Below are 16,651 nucleotides of genomic sequence, written 5' to 3'. Positions count from 1 at the left end.
ATTTCTTTTGTTTGATTAAGCAAAAATCAAGGATAGTTTTACCAGATTATACATTGGTACAGTAAATATGTTGTGTATGTGAGTTTATTAATAGGCAATTATTCATTACATACATATTTCGATTTTCCTTTGCTTTCATGTGTATAAAAGTCAATCAATTGTAATGCCTTGAATAGATGTTTGTTTTCAGCCATTTATATACTACTAGGTCAGATTGTCATGTTTTTCATATGGTAATGGTACTGGGATCGCTATCAAAGATGAACTATAAAAAAAATAAATAAAGAATTTTTAATTTAAGGTTGGCATCACACAACACAATTACTGCTATTTAGAAGTGAAAAAGATGACAGCTGAGTCACATTAATATGACAAAGAAATGATTATATAACCTGAAGCTGCTTATGGGGTAAAGCATACTTGAAATGTGAAAAATAAAATCTGCCTGCTCTCTTCCTGATTAGGCTTTAGCTTCACTTTTTCTATTTCAGAGAGTGTAGGGCTGAGCAAGTGGGACAGGAACACATAAAAATGTAAAACAAAAAATGTCTGACAGGCAGGCAAGAGAATTTGCCATTATAATCTTTCTTTTTTTGTAAGAAGGTAAATGTGATATCTACATGATATTGTAGTTTGCCATTAAAGTGTTACTAAACCCACAACAGTAAAATCAGTCTGTATATGCAGTAAAGCATGATTGATATACTTACTGTGGAACCTAAGGGGTTAATCCTCTGCATTGTGTAAAAAGGCTGTTTGATCCTGACTTCTCTGATCCTCCCCTTCTTCCAGTGCCCCTCTCTTATCATCTGATAAGACATATTGTATGAAGACACTCTGCACATGCTCAGTTGCTAGAGAGCTCTATTTTTTCTTGGGAGAGTGCATGTGATCAGCAAAGGGCCAATCAGCACTGTCCAGACAGAGGTCAGGGGTTCTGCATCCTCCTAGCGCAGAGAGAAAACTTATCCTACAAGCTTTAACTGCTGGACACTGATAGAAGTCACAAGACTGCTCTAACTGCTGATGAGAAAAGGTATTTAGCAGTTTATATTTACTAAAATAATTGCACTTCCATGTTGTGTGTACTGTGGGAGACCAGATATAGTGAATGCAGAGTCATAGCTTTAGTAACACTTTAAGGTTCATTGCATACTTGTGATCATGCAGAAGGCAAAAACTCACCAATGGCAGAATTGCTATGAAGGGGAGAAAAAGTACCCACCTGCTTCCATAGTGTCATTCCCTAGCTACCAGAGTGAGCCATCATTTTCATGGCACTGAAGCAATACATTGAACATAACCTGTGAATTGTGGACCAGGAAAGTCCACCAGAAATCTGTATTTGTCTGGATAACTTTATTTATATAAACCAACTTACACAGGTAAGAGGTTGAAATAGCGAATGCCATGTGTGGGTAAGAGATTGAAATACTTGATTATAACTTTAACCTCACTTACAAGTTCACTGGCAAGGTGGCCTTCCTGTGCTGGATCACATATCTCACACATGAATTAGCTCTTCTGGGTAGGGGGCGTGCATCCAACCCCCGCCTGTGCTGTGATTGGTTACAGCACAAGTTGATCAGTGGGTCCTGGCCAGTGATTGATGGCCAGGGACCCTTTGTGAAGAAGTCAGAAGTGATGAAACGCGTCAAGGACGTGACGTCGGACATAGATGCAAAACCAGAAGTTGTGGTGCGGCCATCTTGATTGCAGTTTCATTCACTGATTGACATTTTCTGAGGATTTATATTCCCTATTAAGGAGAAATTATGTTTTCATTTATTTTATTGTAAGCATAACTTTATTAAAGCAACCCCCTTTTATCATGATATACTACACTATAAAGACTTTGTTTTGACCCTAATAATGCAGCCATATGGGGAGTGAACAGAGCAGGGATGGTCGGATGAGGAGAGCCTTTTTACGCTTAACCAAGTGTTTAGTCTGGTAAGGTGCATGGTGTGTAAGGTGACAGGGAGTGTATTTCACATTTACACCTGTACCGTGAATATAAGGGAAGCACTTTTTGTATCCAAAAAGGATATTGCACTATTATTGGTTTTTTTTGGAGGTAAATTGAAAAAAGAAAAAGGATGGATTGGAGCACGGTTTTGAATTAATAGGAGATTGGAAGCTATATACAAGTTTTGATAGGGTAAGGGTGTTTATAACAGCCATTTAGACATGGGCACTAAGTGGGGTGACACGCTAGTAACACAGGGTGATTATATGATATTTTGTATTTATGTAGGATAATGCACTATATTGAGTTTTCTTTTTTTGAGGTTTACACGGATTGAAAGAAATGTTTCCATGAAGGTAGATTTTTTTGGGAGCATGCATATCATTTTGTGGATTTATCACAGACGCCGAGAGACTGTTGCGTTGACTTTTTGAACTTTTGGGGGAGAAAGTGGAACTTTTTGCATCTAGGGGATATAGTATCATTTAGAGTGATTGTTTATTTTGGATTAACCGTATTTTTTGTGGATATTTAACCACTTGCCTACTGGGCACTTTTACCCCCTTCCTGCCCAGGCCAATTTTCAGCTTTCAGCACTGTCGCACTTTGAATGACAATTGTGCAATCATGCAACATTGTACATATATGGAATTTTTATAATTGTTTTCACAGATACAACTTTTTTTTGGTGGTATTTAATCACCACTGGGTGTTTTAGTTTTTGCACTATAAACAAAAAAAGAGCAAACATTTAGAAAAAAAACTATTTTCGTTGTTTCTTCTATAAAATTTTGCAAACAGGTAATTTTTCTCAATCACTGATGTGCGTTGATGAGGCTGCACTGATAGGCAGCATTGATGGGCACTGATAGGCAGCACTAATGGGCACTGATGAGGCGGCATTCATAGGCAGCACTGATGGGCTCTGATAGGATGCAGTGATGAGGCGGCACTGGTGGGCATTGATAATAATGCACTGATGATGCTGTACTGATATGTGGCCAGAAGGGCAGTGACTGGCAGCACTGACTGGCAGCACTTACTGACGTCACTGACTGGCAGCACTGATGGGCACAGACTGGTAGAACTGTTGGGCACTTTTTTGGCCACACTGATAATCAGACCACTGATAATCAGTGCCCTGATTATCAGTGCAGATGTCTGCTTTGACAGTTGCCAGTTCCCGGCAGTACTTTCCTCACACTGTGACAGCGTGAGGAAAGCACTGCTGACAACCGGCAAGTGTATTTACAGTACATAGTGGTCATCTGTGATTGGACACAGCTGATTCCATAGTAAAAGACTATTGTGATTGGCCTTTTACCATGTCATGTGACCAGCTGTGTGCAAAGGACACAGCAATCACAGACAGTGCCGGGTGTGTGCTGCTGGGGGTGCATTCTGGGAGGACGTCCCCCAGAACTGGACTGCTGCGCTCTAGCCATCATTTGGCTATAGCACAGTAGTAAAGTGGTTAAAGAAATGCATCCCTGAAAGGTGTTAGAGAAAGTCTGAAATGTTTAATTTCCCAAAATGTGATACTGAAGACCACCCCAGATCATTCCATAATAGATAACCTATTAAAGATCACCTCATATTGCATTGTACTGTGTGACTTTTCCTCAGCATAGCATAGCTTTGCAAAATCTGAAATGGCATGCAGTAGGAGGTGTTTGTTTTTAAGGGATCCTAGGGCATCTCTAAAAGATGGATCTTCTAACAAGTTATGCTGATTGACACCTGGCAATACCTAGTGTCTAAAGTATCTGCTTATTTATGTTTCAATAATTTTTATTGGATATTTTTGCATAGAAATACAAGATATACCTGTATGCAGTAGATCAACATTCTACAGTCATGGATAAGATTAGAGAAAATAGGTAAAACAGAACAGAGAAAAACAAACATGAAAAGACCATTGACACAATAATGTTTAAATTTAAAATGTCAAATCTTAAAGAGATCAGCTAAAGAACTTTCTACAAAAGTAAGGTTTTTACATAGGAGGGTTTGTTTGGTACCATCTGAGCCAAGGTTGCCAAGGGGCAAACACTTTTCTATATTTACTTTTGCTAGATGCCATCGCAAGTTCATAAGAGCAATGCCTGTGAACTAATGCGATAGCATCAAATGCATTTGGCGGATGAGTGTTTTTCCAAGATTTAGTAATACTCAATCTGGCTGCTAAAAGAATGTGGGTGACAAGAGTGTCTGGCATGGGGGGTAATGCTGTCAATATTTAAATTCAGTAACGCTAAATCTGGATTTGGGGGAACAGAGGACCTTGAAACAGCAGATACCATTTGAAAAATCATAGACCAGAAGTTGTTTAGGAGCGGACAACGCCAAAAGATGTGAATAAAGCTCCCAGGGTTCCCAAAATTCCTCCAACTCCATTTTAACGGGAGTGAGATACCATCTAAGGGATATTTTTTTTAATTCCCAAAGTGTCAAGCAACAGGTGGCTCGATAAATTGATTGAAATGCGTGAAGCCATTGTTGCTCAGTATAAACAAAAGCAAGATCATCCTCCCATTGGAGAAGTGGTGTAACCTTGGTAAATGATTTATTTTGGTTTAAGATATTGTAGAAAAGTGAGATACCCTTGAGTAGAGGAGCGAGAGATACAGTTCCAAGCGGGTTTAGGAAGTTTGTAAAAGGGGTAGGATTGTTTAGGTAGGGATAACCTGAGGAAATGAAAAGTAATTGGGGAGGTTGGTGGATTTCTTGTTGAAAAGACGTGAATGATTTAAGAGAGGAGTCATTAAAAAAATCCTGAATGTATGCTATGCCGCATGTGGACAATTGGCGTATAGGAATATCTGGGGAAAGATGTAATAAAATGTGCAAAGGAAGATTAGGTATCACTGCTTGCATGGGAAGACAAGGAGCGCAGGTGAGAATCTGTCATGCAGAGACTGCCGCTAAAATAGGTGGGGGGAGAGAGGGTGAGATTGGGATTCCTAGAGGTATTCCCAGGAGCCATGCACTTAGATTATCTCCTTGAATGTACAGTAGGTAGATTCTATTTGTCTTCACAATGTAGCAGTAGATGAGGTATTAAACCATTCTCTCAGTTGTGAAAGTATAGTTGCTGTGTAGTAATCACTAAAGTTAATATATCAAGAGCCTTCTACTAATCTATGTTTTGTCAATACTGCATGACCACAGCAAGGTTTCTTTCCTTGCCATATGCATTTATTTAACGAAGTTTGTAAGGATTTGAAGTATGAACGAGGAATAGGAATGGGGAGGGTTCTAAATAAATAAAGCATCTGGGGAAGAATAGATATTTTAAAGGCAGGAAGCCTGCCAGCCCAGGAAAGCTCATGTTTTTGCAATGTTTGCAATTCTTGTTGCATTTTTGAGAGAAAGGGAATGTAGTTGGCCAAAAACAGACCTGTAACTGATTTGGTTACTCATATTCCCAAGTTGGATATGCCGGAGTCATCCTAAGAAACTGGGAATTGATTCTGCAATATATTCCTAGTGATACCATCTAGACCTAGATCCAATATTACGGATTTATTCTCATTGACTTTATAATACGACACTCTGCTGAACCAGTTTAGAGTATGATATACTTCGGTCACAGAAGAAGCTGGATCGGAAAATGAAAGGATAACGTCATCGGCAAACAAACTGAGTTTGTGAGTGCAATGACCAATAGAGAAGCCTTTAGAAGGGGTTAGAGAGCCTATGCTCTGCTAGGGGTTCCATAAGAAGATTAAAAATTAATGGCGATAATGGACATCCTTGCCTTGTTCCGTTATTTATGTGAAAGGGACCCCATAACATGTTCGAGGAATAAACCTGAGCCGAAGGGGTAGTATAGAGAGCTAGAATTGTGCTTAGGATAGGGCCCTGAAATCCAAATTTGAGTAGTATCTGATGGAGATAATTCCAATGAACCCTATCGAATGCCTTCTCTGCCTCTAGGGAAAGAAGCAGAGAAGGCGTTCCAGAGATCTTGGCGTGATGAATAAGATTTATCAATCGTCTGGTTGCATCCGAGGTTTATCGAAATTTGGTGAAACCGGATTGGTCAGGATATATTAGATGAGGAAGAATATTATTCAATTTAGCTGCTATTAGTTTAGCATACATTTCAAATCAAGGTTCAATAAAGAGATTGGTCTGAAATTTTGCGGCGAGGTAGGTTCCTTGTCTGGTATCGGTAATGTAATTATGAAGGCTTGGAGCATTTAGGGGGAACAATGAAGATTAAGCGGTGAAGTTGTAAATGGAACATAGATGAGGGGTTAGTATAGGAATTGTTTTTAGTATTCACCCGTCAGACCATCAGGCCCTGGAGAGTTGCCAATAGGGAGAGTTCGAATCGTGGAGATTATTTCTTGGTGGGAGAATGGGGCATTAAGAGAATTAAGTTGTGTTTCAGATAAGGAAGTGAGTTTGATTTTTTCAAGAAAAGTGTTAATCTCAATCAGAGAGGGTTGGTGTGTGGAATCATCCAATTTGATATTGTAGAGTGAATCGTAGTAGGAAAGACGTCTGCAATGTGTTGAGGATTAAAGATCTTGGTATTTGAAGTAGTTTCATAAAGAAATGGTATTCTGGATTTAATTCTACGGCCTTTAATTTTACGAGATAGTGCTTTTCCTGCTTTATTAGAGGTGGAATAGAAGGTGGCTTGCAACTTACATTGCATATGTTTAAAGGAGTCCTGTAGGAGAGATCTAAGTTCTTGACGCAACAGTATTAATTTTGTTTTAAGAGCTTGGGTGGTCTGTGCTTTATTCTGGGTTTCAACTACTCTAATAGAGTTTAGTAGGAAATCTAAGCATTGAGACTTCTTTCGTTTTTCTCTAGATCCCATTTGAATTAACAAACCTCTAATAAATGCTTTCTAAGAGTTCCATACCACAAAGGGGTCAGGGACTGAGTATTGGTATTGAGTAAAAAATTCAGAAAGAGAGTTTAAGAGCTTTATGGCATACTCTGGATGTTGCAATAAAAAATTTTGGCTCTCCATACAAAGGCATGTGATTGCGAGGGGCTGTCTGTAAGCGATATTGAGATAGGGGCATGGTCCGACCACGTTATGGTATGGATCTTAGACTTATGTACTTTTTGCAATAACCATTTGTCAAGTAGAAACAGATCAATCCTAGAGTAAGAATTGTGACAAGGAGAGAAATATGTGTAGTCACGTTCACTGGCATGGTAACACCTCCAAGTATCGAATAGCTCGTTGGCATGCAGGAGGGTTTGCAGAGATGGGTAATGTCGTTTGGATGTAGCAGATGAGTCCATCACATTATCTAGGACAATGTTAAAGCCTCCACAAATGAGGGTCGGCGACTTGATGGTGTAGCGTAAATGAAACCAAGTCTTTGATCACTATCATAACCCATCTTTTCTTAGCAGTGAAACAGGCATGGTAAACATGAGGGAAGTTGTTATGTTGGCAATATGGTTGAGCTGAACATGAAAAATGAGTTTCTTGTACACATACAATGTCGCACTTATGGCCATGTGCTGTTTTCCATAATGAGTTCTGTCTTGCAGAATGGTTCAGACCTCTGGCATTTATAGACAAGAGTGAGAGTGGCATTGTTGGAGATATGAAGGTTAAATCAGGAGATTGGAGAGTAATTCACAGGGTGATTAATACCGTGATAATTTATGGCCGATAGCAGCTGTAGTCCATGGTAATTTGGGTTTTGATGTCTGCTTCGCTTATAATCTTCAAGCTGAAGAGAAGAAAAATTAAATAAAACAAAACAATCACATCACTGGAAAGTAGCAAGAGACTTAGTGCGAGAGTCAGTGAGCAAGTCAAGAAAGGGCAGATAACTGTAAAAAAATACAAGAAGTGTAAAAACGATGTAGCAGAAGCTCAGGTTAATTCAAACTGAGATGCTGCAGATCAGTCGGGGTGAAATTTACTTAAACAGTAACTTTGAGCCATAGGCCAGAGGGATAACAGTGTATAACAGCCTCTGTATGAAATCATGTCTGCGTCTACCAGGTTGCGGTTGCCCAGGGTGAGGTGAATTATGAGGTGAGGCTGGAGTGTTGGACTCCAGGGGTGGGTCCAGGATGATTCCCCATGTATGGAGGAGGTGCAATCCTTTATGGAGGGAGTTGATAGTGTGCACATTGCCATTATGGGAGATCAGAAGGGTAGCTGGATAGTGCCATTTGTATGGAATCTTATGATTCTTAAAAGCTTTTGTAACCAAATTCAACTGTTGTTGAAGTTGTAGAGTGTGTTTGGAGAGATCCGAAAACAGTTGGAGATCTACAAAAGGTGCAGGCAGTACAGTCATGGATCTAACGGACGAAAGCAATTGCTCTTTTGTTTGAAAGAAATGTACGCTCGTTAATACTTCTCTAGGTATCAAATCCGCGAAGTGCAATGCTTTAGGAATACGGTGGATACGGTCAATGGTGAGGACAATGGGTGCAGCTTCAGGGAGAATGGCAGACATCAAATTATGAGCATATGCATGTCAATCAGATTGAGGGACAGATTCTGGGATTCCCCTTAGTTTAACCTTGTTACGTCTTAATCTGTCCTGTCAAGAGTTTACCTTTAATCCATGATTTATCTTCTTTAACTTCTTCGTACGCATCTACTAGGTCATTGATGGTTTCCATATGTTCACCCATTTTGTTCTCTACGAATTGGACCCTTTCTCCCATGTTATTTAAATCAGATGAAAATTTGTGGAAAAGAGAAGACAATTCTGAGATTAATGAGGATTGTAGGGAGAGAAGCATTTCTTTCATGGTAGAATCAATTACAGGCTGGTCAGAGGTAGGGAAAGCTGCTATAGATGAGTGTGAGGCTGAGTGGGGATGTGAAGGGTTAAACTCTTGGGCTTGTGCTGATGACACTGATGCACCAAATGTAAGGGGCTTTAGCCTCATGCTGGCTTTTTCTGGGCTACAGGGACCTGAGCTGTGTGTTTGGAACTGGCTGGGGGAGGACTGTGTACCTGACACTGAAGATGTTTCCTGCTCTGCATCTGGGAGATCAGTGTACAAAGCAGCAGTGGTAGAGAAAGTGGTGGTGCAATCTTGGCTGCATTCCTGTCTGTATGCTGTGTGCAGGAAGAATTTTGTGAGATTCCGAGGGCAGCAGTCAACTTTTCTTTTGCATGACATTGCTGCTACGGCCGGTCGGGAGTCACTGCAGCTGGGTAGAGGACAAGGAGGAAGGTAAGAGGCTCTCAGTCATGGTAATTATCCCTCTGTGCGGTGGAGCTCAAGGCTTAGGCAGCCATCATCGTTGCTGGCAAGCCACGCCCCAAGTATCTGCCAAGTATCTGTCATCTTTCAGATTTCCTAAGAGGAAAAAAATTGGAATCTTTGGACAGTTTTACTGGATGGTTTTACACAAGTGAATGTGAATGGCATCTTAGTGCAAAACCTAAGGCCTTGTTCACCCATACGTGCACAAAAACTGATGGAAATTGACATGCAGATTTCACTTGCAGAGACACCAGTTTACATCAGTTTTAATGCTCACTTCAATGACTTTTATGCACATTGCAGATTCCTGAGCAGAAAAAATCTGCACGTGATACCAGTGTTGTAAACAAGGCACATGTAGGACAATTTATTTCACTGTGCCTTTGTAGAGCGTGTGCAGAAAAACTGCCATATCTGCATCATGGTGTGAACGACCCCTAACTGTAAGACAGGTCCATTCAACCTTATGTTTGTACAAGTCTTAGGCTTGGAAATATGGCAACCAAGAAGAGGAAAAGTTCATAGTGCCCCTCAAGCTCTTGTTATCAGCATGATCTTGATATCCCACAGAGTTGCTATCAGCTGCAAATATAGCAAACAATGCAGTTGCTAGGTGCCAGTGACTTTATTGTGAACTATCTTTCAATAATGCCATTGACGAATTGTGTTGAATAATAATACAGCTTAGGTTCCCATGGCAAATACTTAGTATTTTTGCATCATTAGGTACTATTTTACATATTGTTAGAGGACCCTAGGTGATTTTTCTTATGGTCCCCTGTGAAATATAGTCACACTCTGCTGTCAGATAAGATGAACAAGAAAACTGACACAAAGGCTGTTTGCAGCATTTTAACAGTGGTGGTCCCTCTATTATATTACTGCATTACAGAGAAGCTTTCAGCATATTTTAGCTTATATTTTATTATTTGGATTGATTAGAATGTTTAATATATACGTTATTATGTAATCAAAACTATCTACAGTTTTCTGTGGTAGAAATGTAAATTATTAGCTTGCATGTCTCCTTTTGTATCCTTTTGTAATACACAGCTAACAGTTGGATAGCTCTGTACCTTTAACTCAAGGTGGTGTACCTATATGTATAAAATCACCAAACTTAGTACTGAAGATAAATGCAAGGCTGAGTGCTGCTGAGAGAATGCTACTTAGAAAAAAAAGGTAGCTTGGAAGTTTGTAAACCAATGCTCTGCATTGTTATTTCCCCATAAATGCTTTCAGAGAATTCCTGAATTTCAAAAAGGTAAGCCAAGCACTGCCTGCATGCTTGTTGGTAGCCTGTAGGTTCCTTCTCTTCTTAGAACAGAGCGAGAGGGGGCATTTCTCTTGTAAGTCATTCACCAGTGTGTTATCTGATCTCACCTGTCCTTCAGATTATTTGACAACACCGACTATTCATGCTATCTAAAACCCAGAAGTAAATTATTGCCTGCTGGCTGACACTGAAATGTTCATATCAATAGTTCAAATTTACCCTTAAAACAGCTCTGTCATTTGGATTACAAAAATCCAACAAAAGGGATCCTTTATAGGAAGAAGAGTTACACTTACAGTATTTCTCTGTTAAGATCTGACTCAATTATTTGCTCTTTTTTGCATAGCTAGGCAATTTGGGATTACACATTGCAAAGTTGCATTAGCATGGCATTGTGGTTTGCAAATGTATACAACAAAAAAATCACTGTTTTTAAAGCTGATAGATAGAAAGATGATAAAACAAGTCCATAGATGGGTAACAAAAATGGTGAAAGGTCGGGGGGATAAAACATATCAAGAGCGACTTCAAGAACTTAATATGTACAGTCTGGAGGAAAGAATGGAAAGGTGAGACATGACTGAAACCTGTAAATGCATCAAGGGGGTGAATAAGGTTCAGGAGGGCAGTATTTTCAACATGAAACCAAGATCAAGAACACGTGGACATGACCTTTAACTGGAGGAAAGTTCAAACCTAATCTCAGAAAGTACTATATTACTGAAAGAGTAGTTGTTGCTTGGGATAAAATCCCAGCAGAGGTAGTGAGTCAGTCAACAGTAAATAGCTTCAAACACGGTTGGGACAAGCATAGATATATACTCAGCCAAAACAAAATATAAAAACAACCCCCCCCCCAAAAAAACAAAACAAAACACACACACACAAAATGGGCATACTTGATGGGCCACTCGGTCTTTTTGCCATCACTTTTCTATGTTTCTGTGAATTCTGTGTAAAACAAGACATCCCCTTGCAGTGAGGCTCCCACTGCACTGCAATGGTTAAATACTCAATTATGCCTAGGGTACCAGGAACAAGGACTTTTACTTACCTGTTCCTGCATTCCACAGGCTCTCTTCATGCTGCAAGAGGGAGTCCTGCAGCCTCTTCTATCTTCAGGTTGCAGGCACTGTGACATCATTAAGTACAATAGTCCTGAACTAGCACCACCTGCTGCTGGAGTGAAGGATTAGGTAAGTAAACATTATTTTGCCTATTTCCCTAGGCATAAACATGCATTTCAAGTGATATTAAAGGCTATTCTTCTGTTTAAAAAATTTGCATAGAATGGACTCTTAACTCCCTCCACCAGCACTGTCTACTCTTTTTCTGATTGCCCCCCAGCTTGCTGTGTGCTCATTCCTGAGTCAGGCTGTGTGTTCCATAAACCATCAAACCATGCTCAGGCTCCCCTATCACAGGAGTTTGGCTGACAGCAGCAGGAGCCTATGGCTCCAGCTGCCCTCAGTGTCTCCTGTGAGACCAGAAAGAGTGGAAAGCAGATCTGCAGCCAGGACAGCACCGGATTGGTGAGAGGTATCAGATATGTGTTTAGGGTTGGGGGGGGGGGCATTTCATGGGCATTTTTCAAATTAATGCATGGAATGCATTAAAGTGGTTGTAAAGGCTTATTTTTTTTTCATTACAAGCATGCCATACTTACCTGCTCTGCATAATGGTTTTGCACAGAGCAGCCTCAATCCTCCTTCTCTTGGGTCCCCTGCCAGCACTCTTGGCTCCTCCTCTTCCTTGTGTGCCACCATAGGAGCCTCCTCCTATGGTGGCACACCTGCGTGCTCAATCCTGAGTCAGCTCTGTGTGTCTATAAGACACACAATGCATGGCTTGGCCCCACCCTCTGCTCCCTCCTCACTGGCTGTGTCTGAGCCAATGATGAGGGAGGGAGCCAAGAGAGCCTCTGCTCTCCTGCACATCGCTGGATCAAGCTCAAGCAATATAAAAAGCTAGGGGGGAGCTGCATGCAGAAGGTTTTTTACCTTCATTCATAGGATGCATGAAGGTAAAAAACCTTCTGCCCTTACAGCCACTTGAAGGTGAAAAACATTGAGACTATAGAACTACTTTAATCCTTGCAGTGTGGGGAAGTCCCACTTCAAGCATGTTTTTCATTTTTCTCTAAAATAGGCCTTTACCTGAGTTGTTGAAACAGTTTTGTTTGTGCTGAAAGTGTGGAATTTTTTGTTAAAATTGTGTTTTTTTGTGCTGACTGGCTGAAAAGTGCATTATGGAGTTTGGGTATTTTTATATTGTCCTGCAATATGCACCTATTTCTCTTTTTGATAGTATTAAATTAGTGAGAGCTGCTGCCATTGTTTCTTTGATGAATTTGGTGCATAAACACTTTTTGGGTCTTAGCTGCCTTCAGCAAATGATAGGTTTCTAGTGTATGGCTACGAGGAGAAAAGGGTAACCTCCAGGTAAGTCGTCTCTCAATTGATACATTGCTATATATGACCTATAGATATGAACGCAGATATTTTGTGTTAAGGTGCACACTTCACAAAAGTTACCTTGCCATATCAGTGTGGCTTCACATGTATTTTGTATGCAACTAAAAACATTGCTTGTAACTACTGTAACTATATTAGGTTTTTTTATACTGACTGGGTGGAAAGTAGACATGTGTGCACCAGAAATTTTCATTTTATTTGAGATGCAGTCGTTCATTGAAGAATTTAATTTTTTCATATTTGTTGTACTGATTCATTTTCAGAATTTGTTTCATATCTTTGGCATTCCTTTCGTATATCCGTTGATACAGGTGCATAAATAAATGTTGCAGTTTTTTTTGAAGATTGCTATATATTTCAGGTGGATTAGATATTCATGTATCAAAACTGTTTGAAAGCATTCGATATTTTAGAACTCAGTCAAATAAATAATGCAAAATTTTACTGCCCCAAGTTTTTCAAACCTAAGAACTGCATTAGACTGTGGAACTGAACTGACTGTGACAATTACAAATTCAATTTAAATAAAAAATGTATTTGAATCCAAATTATCGAATTAACTCAAAAATTTTATGAATTTCCTCATGGTGCTGAACTGCTATCGCATCATGGGATGTCATTTGAATAAAAAGAATGCATTCATTAATTTTGTTATAACTTTTTCCGATTCGTTGACATTCGTAACTATGTCCATTCGGAGATTCGTATACATCCAAATCTCCGAAAACCAAATTTTCATCTGAAAATCGATTCATTATAAATAAAATGTCTAGTGGAAAGTATGCTGCCTCTTTTACATGTGGGTTCTTGCTGACTGCAGTTCTGTCACTGATGACCCATAAATATGGTATCTTGAATTTCAGGCAGCCAAATGTATAGGCTGAACTTTTTGATAGTTTTGGATAGTATAGGGAAGGAATACAATCCCTGAAAAGTTTTCATTGCTGTCTTTGCAAGGTGGATCACCATCTCTATTATGGTGACCACTTTTACTAAGACAGAAACTGATGGAAAATGCAGAATTTTAAAGTTGTCACCAGAAGATGAGGGTAATTCTTCCAATGGGGATAACTGTTCAGGTGACAACTGTCTAAGAGAAAATTCTTCTCACTTTGTAGAGACTTCCTTTCACTTTCTATTACATCTCTGGGAAAGGAAGTGATGGAATATCTTCACAAAGGAATACAGAAAAAAAACTGGCAGGATTTTAACCCTTCTATCATGCATATCATAACAATAAATAAAGTGGAGCAGGGGGCAGAGAATGCAGATAATACAGCGCCCTACTGAAGCAAAGTCCTGTTCAAGTCAAACAGCAGATTTCTAGTCAGTATCCAAGTGGAGGTCAAGGCAGGTAAGGAAGATTCACAATCAAAGTTACATGCCTGGGTCAGTATATGGAAAACTGCAATCAGCAGAAACATGGCTTTTGCAAAGCACTGTAAACAGAGCCATGCTTGGATAATTAACTGTATGCAGGAAATTGTTAAAATAGAGAGTACTATGATTTGTTCTAAAGGAGACCAGACCAATCAGAAGTCTGCAACTGCACAACAAGAAAGAGAGATTTCCAAACAATCAATAACCTTCTAAGATGTCTTCCCAGTGCAGAGACAATGCAAAGCACTACGGTCCAGGTTCTAGGTTCAACTCCAAGCAAACCCTCACATTGCCTCACATAACATGGCCATGGTACTCAGTTGTTTGTGAGTATAATTTGATTTAATTAATAATATGTTCTGTTATACTATTCGAGGAGAAGTGCTTTGTTCCATCTTTGTAGAGGTATGCTAAATGTAGAGACTCCGCAAAGCTGTGGGAGAAAGACTGGTTTACTAGAGCCAGACCAAGTCTGAGAGGAGAACAGTGTCCTGTGTAGCCTGGGAGACTGGCTAGATGAGTGAGAACGAGGCTTGGGGAGCAGGAGAGCATGAAGATGCTGAGACCCAGTGGGGGGTTTGTTTTAAAGTAACTACACTGTGAATACTTGAGATAGAATTGATTCATTTGCATTGGCCAGGAGAAGCTGTGGGCTGAACTATTAATATTTAAGGCACTGTTATTGCCCCTATAGCAATCCTTGAATTGATGGAAGCTTGCTGGATGTCATTGTAGTAATATGTCTTGTACATCAGATGAATAATCATGGAGATACTGGTTCCCTACTGTGTTTTGGAAGTAGTCAGAAAGCACTGGATAACAGTATATGGGCATTCTTATATTGATTTAAGAGGATTAGCAATATTGGAGACATTTTAATTATATGATTGTATATCATTTTACCCTGGAGATATTTAAAGGGACATTTTCTGCACGTTCATATAATTGCATATAATTTTGCACTGCCAAATTACTGGGGTGTAATTGAATATATATGTGGTGTGAATATAAAGCAGGCAGCATAGACAGCAAGAGGATGCCCTCTTAGGCAATGTGAGATTAAAAGCGCTGACTCATTTCTTGTAGTAAGCAGCTTTTTGGCAAGCCTGGTGGAGGAGAGTGAGCTCCTTCTTTGCTAGCATAGCATGCAGATCGTGTTTCAAAGTATTATTGCAATTGACACTGGATTTATAAATGGCAATGTACCCATAACTGCAATATTAGCTTGATATTTTGGATTGGTAGTATGATTATCATGATTGAGTGGCATAACACGTGGCTGAGCTGAATGTAGTGTTTGGCACCATCCCTCTGGATTAAGAAAATAAAAATACTTAATGGGAAGATATAGAGCTGGATATGTTTTTTTCTTGGAATTTGAAAAGTCAATGATGTTAGAACTATGTGCACATTGGAATAAAACCACACTCAAAGTCTATATTGATCAGAAAATAGTCCTGGGAGGATTGAGGTTTCACAAAGAGACCTAGTGATCAGATGGTCAAGCTGGGAAGAAAGACTGGATAAATATTTATTAGATTTAGTGCAATTATTAGTGGAACACCATGCCCATACCATTTCAAATACAGCCAAATCAATATGAGAGAAAGATGAGAGGCCAGCTCCAATTTAAATGTTAGAGGAGTTTAGAGCATATGCTGAGAGTATCAATAGGCAAGAGAAAAGATGATTTTGATAAGAAAAAGAATTGTCTAAAGAGAAATATACATTATTATAGGTTGGGTATAGCATAGGTTTAGTGAGAAGGAAGAACCCCAGAAAATTGACACATTTATCCAAAATGGAGAGATCAGTATCACAAAGAAATACTATTAAAAATCCCGTACTGTAAAATTCCAGTAGTCAAGTGAAGGGGATGAATTTTACTATTTGAAACCCAAAACTTTTTTATTCTGGTAAAGGTAAATGGTGAGATTTTGAACACTTTTAAGAAGAGTTAAGCTAACTGGAGAATTCCCCCCTTGAAAAGGTACTTAGCGGAAAAAGAATGAGATGCTTTGGAAGGTTAAAGGATAGATGGCATAGTTATCAAACATACATATATGGTGGCAGACATGATAAAAATGTATAGCTCTAAGTATGAGAGGGTGGTGTAAAGACAAGTGGTGAATATCTATATAAAATTGTAGGACTCAGATAATGAAGAAGGTGGGGAAACCAATAAAAAAGCATATGATGATGGGAGGGATATCAAGTAAATAGAGAGGGAGTCCTTTGAGATTAAACTTCCCAAAATGCCTGTTACTATATACCGTGTGTATATATATATATATATATATATATATATACAGTGAAGGAAATAAGTTTTTG

General features: G+C 39.3%; 1 pseudogene; it reads right to left on the bottom strand.

Annotated features, from left to right (window-relative positions):
• Positions 1-7,875: 7,875 nt before the first annotated feature.
• LOC149457087 (uncharacterized) lies at positions 7,876-8,866 on the bottom strand (annotated as a pseudogene).
• Positions 8,867-16,651: the final 7,785 nt, after the last annotated feature.

This window comes from Staurois parvus, unplaced genomic scaffold (genome assembly GCF_062004578.1).
Source record: "Staurois parvus isolate SC_StPar_1 unplaced genomic scaffold, SC_StPar_1.0 ptg000336l, whole genome shotgun sequence".
Classification (NCBI taxonomy): Eukaryota; Metazoa; Chordata; class Amphibia; order Anura; family Ranidae; genus Staurois; species Staurois parvus.
Note: the sequence above shows the minus strand (reverse complement) of the source record. Positions and strands in the feature narration are given on the sequence as shown.